The sequence below is a fragment of the Muntiacus reevesi genome, chromosome 19 (assembly GCF_963930625.1).
Source record: "Muntiacus reevesi chromosome 19, mMunRee1.1, whole genome shotgun sequence".
NCBI lineage: Eukaryota > Metazoa > Chordata > Mammalia > Artiodactyla > Cervidae > Muntiacus > Muntiacus reevesi.
In genome coordinates this window covers 13,127,120-13,134,175 of record NC_089267.1, presented here as the reverse complement: position 1 = coordinate 13,134,175, position 7,056 = coordinate 13,127,120, and the positions used below count along the sequence as shown (strand labels likewise).

Genomic DNA, 7,056 nt, shown 5'->3' with positions numbered 1-7,056 from the left:
TACACAACGTCATATACAAATTATAACTCCATGAAGCTGGAAAAAATAGCGCTTGACCCCAAGTCAGATGCTATAACTTCTTTTGATATTAGTCTACTTAGTCACACAAGTGTGATTCGTAATGCACAGATGGTTCAGCTGATAACCTCCTCTACTCTCAGTAAAAGGAACTGTTCTAACAGTAGTTGCTTAGAAGATGTTAACAAATTAACATAATGTGAATCTTTTTATTAGAAAATTATATCAAGGTCAATAGCCACATGGGCCACTAGCAAATAATAAAGATCAGATTCCATTGTATAAAATTATTCCTTTGGTATTAATATTTTAAATTCCAATATTGCAACTTATTCCTATTTGTTTGAGATAAGCTCACTGTTAACATTCAATCAACTTCAGTGAATTACTTGTTTGGGGAGCATTATTCTTCTTAGTATGAATGAATGGTGTAAGATTAGGGTATGGGCCTCCGAGGAGGAAAAAGGAAGGAAAATGATTCAAAAACTGAGAGTGCTAAGGAGAATTTAATTGTCTTTCCAGACATTTTAAGAGTGGCCCTGTACACTTTTAAGATCTGTGAAGTAGATGGCATTAGTTCCCCCAAAGGCAGAGACCAATTGTGTATTTGTTATGGATAGGACAATACTATCCAGCCAATGGAATACTAAACCACAACACAATCACCAGGCACCAGATAATGTCAGACATCTATCCTAATTAGTAGCTGTTATACTTGGAACTGCCAACAATATCATGCAAAACTTCCTGGACATTTTCACTGGAGTCACCTAGAATCCACATCAACAATAAATAGCAAGACAAAAAATTTACCCAAGGAACAAAACCAGACTTGTGGAGTGTTGCTGGTGCTGAAACAAAGCTTGCAGCCACTCAGCAGGATATTGTTGTGTGTAATCAAGTGATGTCGCTGAATCCTATAGCTATTTGAGATGGTCAACCAATGTTGACCACAAACAATCAGAAGAAATAGAGCCACAGTGAAGAACTGAATCAAAAAGCATTCATTTTCTACTGAAATCAAAAGCAAAGAACAGGCTATGCTAGGGATCAGAAATCACAGAGGTCTCAGAGTGCAGCTTTAGCAGTAAGCAAAAAGAGATCGTGGATACAATCTCCTTCAGATGTAGAGAAATTTAACCAAAAAACACAGTAAGCATCATGTTATATACACACATATACACATATAATCAACTGTCCAGGTTGTGTCCTACTCCTATCAACAACCTGCCCAGAATATACACATGGAAGCTACCACTACCTCTGAGTACACTTATGGAGCAATTTTTCCATTTTCTATTAGGTTAGACCACATGGAAGAGAGAGCCCCTTTCCAGCATGTGTAAAGCTAAAATGTTGTGTTAGATGATTCCTAAAGCCCTCAGGATTCTCAATCTTTGACATAAAGAACACTTGAGATCACAGGAAAACAAAGCATCATCATAAACCAATTTTTTTTTAAATGCTTAACTTAGATTCCAGTGAAACTGTTTAATGGGAAAACACTAAAAGGTCAGAAATATGAGGCATATATTACTTTGACACTCTAGATTTTTTTTAACCACAGATTGAAACTGGACATTTTTTTACAGTGGGAAAAGCCATTAAAGTTGATTTTTGTCGAATTTATATTCAGGCCACAGATGTTAGCATGACACTTGATACTTTTGGTTTACAGGGAAAGTTAGAACAGAATGTTCACAGTTCAACTGATATATAGCCTGTCTGCAATATTATTTCATTTTTTTTTTTTTACAAAATGTGAAATGTGATTTTGATAATTGAAAGGATTCCACAATAGGGAGACTGGCTTAGTAGCTTGACAGGAAGATCTATAAAATGGAGGTCAAGTTTAAAAAATACATATATATATTACATTATTTACTTATTGCCAAGAAACCTAAATTATATTCCCAACTTATCATTACTTATCTAAGAATATTTCATATGTTTTTAAGATTTCAGAGATAAATAGGGAGGATATGGATTGTCTTATACATTGTATTTCATAAACACGCAGTCAACTTTTTTAAATTGTGTATTTAATGTGGCAGCATGTTAAGCAAAATAATTTGTTTCTTGAAGTCACAGGATCAAATATTTTCCTAACTCTAAATAATAGCATCCCAAAATAATTTTTCAGCTAGATTCCAATATTATTTTATGAAAAAGAAAACAAAAAGCATGTTAAACCACTTTAGAAAGTAGACTCTGTCTTCAGATATCATGTATAAACAAAGTTTTGTGACTTGTTGATGGTGCCAGGAATTAATCTGCCAGTAAAGCAAAAAACCCTTCAATGTGTTGGCAACACTCTGCCTCTGGCCTTTTAACTTTTTATTTCCTTTTATTAATTATATTAATTCTTTCCACAATACCTCTAATGCCAGAAGTAAACCACCCAATACATTCTTTAGACACATTCATATGTCCATCATCCTCAATCCATCTCCATGAGGCACCGGTATCAATTCATGTCAGAATAAGCATAGATACTTGACATTCCTCTTGGGCCACAGGGAGATAGGAAAATATCAAGTCATGGTAAATGACTTATGACCCAATATGGAAACACTGAGTATGATATGAATAAATGAGACAAATCCAAAGATGATGAACTGCTAGAAGGCCTTCAAGTTCACTGGGTTCATCTATGATCATCAGAATATAATGTATTTTTCCCAAAGGGAATCTTATTCTTCTGTCTTTCAAAAACATCACAGCCAAGTTAAAAGGCTAGATATCTCATAACAACCAAGAACTTGAGTTAAGACTCCTCCAAGATTGTCTGTTATAAATTCTAACTATATATATGAGGTAATTCAAGCTCAAACATTTGCCCTGGGTTCCTAGGGATTTTTCCCAGCACTCTTTCTTAAAAAAAAAAAAAAAAATCACTTCTCATTATTAAATGGGCTTCCCTGGTGGCTCAGATGGTAGAGAATCTGCCTCCAATGCAGGAGACCTGGGTTTGATCCCTGAGTTGAGAAGATCCCCTGGAGAAGGGAATGGTTATCCACTCCAATATTCTTGTCTGGAGAATTCCATAGACAGAGGAGCCTAGTGGATGACAGTCCCCAGAGTCACAAAGAGTCAGGCATGAGTGAGTGACTAACACACTAACAACATTCCATGCATAATCATACATGTATTTATATTCATTTTGAACAATAATATTAGAAAAAAAAAGCGCCCATGTGCCTCACCCACAATGCTTGAAATAGAATATCACCAGTATAGTCGTAAAGTCTCCAATTCCTCCTACAATGGATCCCTTTCTCTGCATCACTGGTGAACTACTACCCCAAATTTTTCTTTCCTTCTCTTTTAAAAAATTTTACCATTCATGATACACACATACCTATGATTGTTTTGGGTTTGGGGTTTTTCTTTTTTACTTTTTATTTAATTTTCTTTCTTTAAGCTTTGCTTATTTTTAGGAATGACTGTATAGTCCCTGGAATTCTCCAGGCCAGAATACTGGAGTAGGTAGCCTTTCCCTTCTCCAGGAGATCTTCCCAACCCAGAGATCGAACCCAGGTCTCCTGCATTGTGGGTGGATTCTTTACCAATTGAGCCACAAGGGAAGCCCAAGAATACTGGAGTGAGTAGCCTATCCCCTCTCCAGCAGATCTTCCTGACCCAGAGATCAATCCAGGGCTCCCGCATTGCAGGTGGATTCTTTATCACCAGGGAAGTCCAAGAATACTGGAGTGGGTAGCTTATCCCTTCTCCAGGGGATCTTCCAGATCCAGGAATTGAAGCCGCATCTCCTGCATTGCAGGTGGATTCTTTACCAACTGAGCTATGAGGGAAGCCCTTACAAGTGACAGGGAGTTTTTTAACTTGGAAGGCACAAAAGGTTATACTTCATGGAAGGCAGAGACTGGGCTAATAAATGCTCACTACAAAGCTGTTCTGACAGGGAAGCTGCGGAACTTCTCAGGGCTATCCACCGAGTCCCAAATCTGAGTTGGTAGTAAGTGTAAATCTGAAGAAAATTCATGTGTCCAACTGCAACCTCAAGAGCTCTTATCCAGGGGAAATCAAAAAGTGAATATTCTTCTGGTCTCCTACTCCTCAATTAAGCAAATGGGAATGATATAGGCAATGAAATTCATGACGAGGTGCAGAATGATGCTGGCAAAGAGTAAATCAGCAAAGCCTCCCTCCAGCGAGATACCCAGGAAATTCATTTTGCTCTGTAGGTTGATCTGTATTCTCAGGTTAGCCTCTAAAATGAAGGTCCCCACATAAGAGATGAAGCCTGAGAGGAAAGAACTGAAGGGGAATGTCCCCATGAGGACACAATAACCAAACTGCAGCATCCTGGTCAGCAGTATATACGGAGATATGCATCCACTACTTGAGACAGGGAGGAAGGGAACCCAAGGACTCCTCTAAGAACTGTGAGGTGATCAACAGCACTGACACCAACATGACTACACCCTCAATATTCCAGCCCACATACCCCAAACTTCCAGCAGGCCCAAGCAGACGTCACTATGTTTGCTATTATTTAATTTTACTCATTTTGTCATTTACATAAATGGTGTCATCTAATATGCATTCACCTCTCACATTTTTTGCTTAGTGTTGCATTATGTTGACAAACGTGTTGATGTGTGTAGTTACAGTTAATTCATTTTCACTGTTGCAAGCCATTCTGTTGTGTGTGCATGATAAGTAACTTCAGTCATGTCCCACTCTGTGCAACCCTATGGAGGGTAGCCTGACAGGCTCCTCTGTCCGTGGGATTCTCCAGGTAAGGATACTGGAGTGGTTACCATGCCCTTCTCCAGGGGATCTTCCTGACCCAGGGATTGAACCCATGTCTCTTATGTCTCCTGCATCAGCAAGCATGTTCTTTATCTCTAGTGCCACCTGGGAGGCCCATTCTGTTGTATGTATATAGAGCAATTTGTTTTTCACCTCTTCAATTGATGGGCATTAAATTGTGTCCTAGTTTTCACTCTTAGGAGCAATGCTAACCTGAATGGTCTTATATGTGACCCCTGGCAGAAACATCCAATAGCATCTCTAGGGAATATACTCTGGGGAAGGAATTTATGGGCCATCAGTTGTGTACATTTTCAACTTTATAAGGTATTGATGAACTGGTTTCCAAAGGAACTATATCAATTTGTCTAACCATTCTTCCTTGTTGATAGCATTATCAATTATCCAAGGGTCCTTATTAGAGAAAAGAAGGGGGTTGGAGGAGAGTCAGAGAAGATGTGATGATGCAGTTTCTTGGCAACAGATCGCAGAATTAAGCAGCTGCTAGAAACTGGGAAAGACAAGGAAACAGTTCTTCCCTAGAGCCTGCAAAAGGAGCAGAGCCTGCTGTTCCATTTCAGACTTCTAACCTCCAGAACTATATAATACATTTGTGTTTTTTAATCCACTAAATATAGGGTGATTTGTTATAACAACAGGAAACTAATGCAAATGCATAGAGGCTGTGAGGAACAAAAAGTTGTTCTTTTCATTTCCGAAGATCCCAGCCCAACCACTAAAAATGCCTCGTTACAAGTAAAATTCACATTTTTGTTTTTAAGAAACAATGAATCAAATATGTCCATTTAGTTAGACAAAACAAGTATTTATTGAATGCTCAGATTCTAACAATTAGGTTTGGGGAAATGAGTTTGGTTAAGGACCTTGTGATTATTCAAACGAGAGTGTTTGTTCCCTGTAATTCAGTTTATGTCAGGTTAACAAATAGTTATTGACTGTGTAGTATTTGTGCCAGGAGCTGGGGGGTTCAAAGACAAAATTCTCCATGGCTCCAAAAATTAAAACACTCCTAATTGGAAGGACCAACATCTAAACAAAACATAGCAGTATAATGAAGTAAGTGCTATGAGAGGAGTGGGCGGGACAGTTTGGAGGTGCACAGTTTAGAAACACCTTTGCTGACGACAAAGAAACACTGTCCTGAACCAGGGGCTGCCTGAGCTTGGAGGTATAGAGTGGACAAGTCTTCTTCCATAGAAGTGATCTCACACGCAAATGCACAAAGACAGAGAACTCATCTATTTGGCGGAACCACACAAAGTTTAGCATCCATGTTGGGTTGTTGCTATTTAATCGCTGAATCATGATCAACTCTTTTGTGACCCTATGGACTGTAGCCCACCAGGTTCCTCTATCCATGAAATTTCCCAGACAAGAATACTAGAGTTGGTTGTCATTTCCTTCTTCAAAGAATCTTCCCGGCCCAGGGATTGAACCCATGTCTCCTGCGTCTCCTGCACGAGCAGGTGGGTTTTTTTTTTTTTTTACCACGGAGCCACCCAGGAAGCCCATCCATGTCGGGTACCAGGTGAAAAAAAAGAAAAACAAAGCAGAGACTGAAAGAGTTATAGAGGTTCCTGCATGCCTCCGAGTAGATTCTATTTTATCTTATAGGTTATGAAAAGCTTTTAATTGATCTTGACAGGATTTGATCTGCATTTTATACAGATCCTCTGATTTCCTAGTGGAGACGTACCTAAGACGGCATGATCAGAGCAGAGAGACTGACTATAGGTGGAGGCCAGAGGTATCAGATCAGAGGTGGGGTAGTGGCAGATAGAGACAGAAGGAGGAGGATTTGAGAAGTGACTACAGAGACAGATCAGCAGGAAAGAAAATGGATTTATGGTTGAGAAAGAGGAGGGGCCTAGAATTATCCTTACCCCCGTGGCTTGGACATTTGGATATTCAGTTGGGTCATAATTGAGACAGGAAATACAGGAGGGAGTTTCAATTTTTCCGAAGGGGAATGAATGAGATCCCCGTGGGACATACTGAGTACCAAGGAGAGTGTCAATTCAGTCTGCTAAAGGATAGAAGGAAAAAAAAAAAAAATCAGGTCTGACTGAGTCATTGGAACTGAAGCAAGCTCAAAAGAGAGGAGTTTGTTCTTACCTTCAGAACTGTTTTCCTAAAAGAGTTTTTTTCTTTTCCATTGATTGCCTACCATGTGTGTTTGCTTCTGCTTTGAAAGCATTAAGAAGAGGTTTTGAACATCTTATGTGTATGATTCTCTGT

The 7,056-nt window shown here is 38.9% G+C and overlaps 1 pseudogene; it reads right to left on the bottom strand.

Moving 5' to 3' along the window:
• Positions 1-4,091: 4,091 nt before the first annotated feature.
• Positions 4,092-4,458, bottom strand: LOC136150956 (dolichyl-diphosphooligosaccharide--protein glycosyltransferase subunit DAD1 pseudogene; annotated as a pseudogene).
• Positions 4,459-7,056: the final 2,598 nt, after the last annotated feature.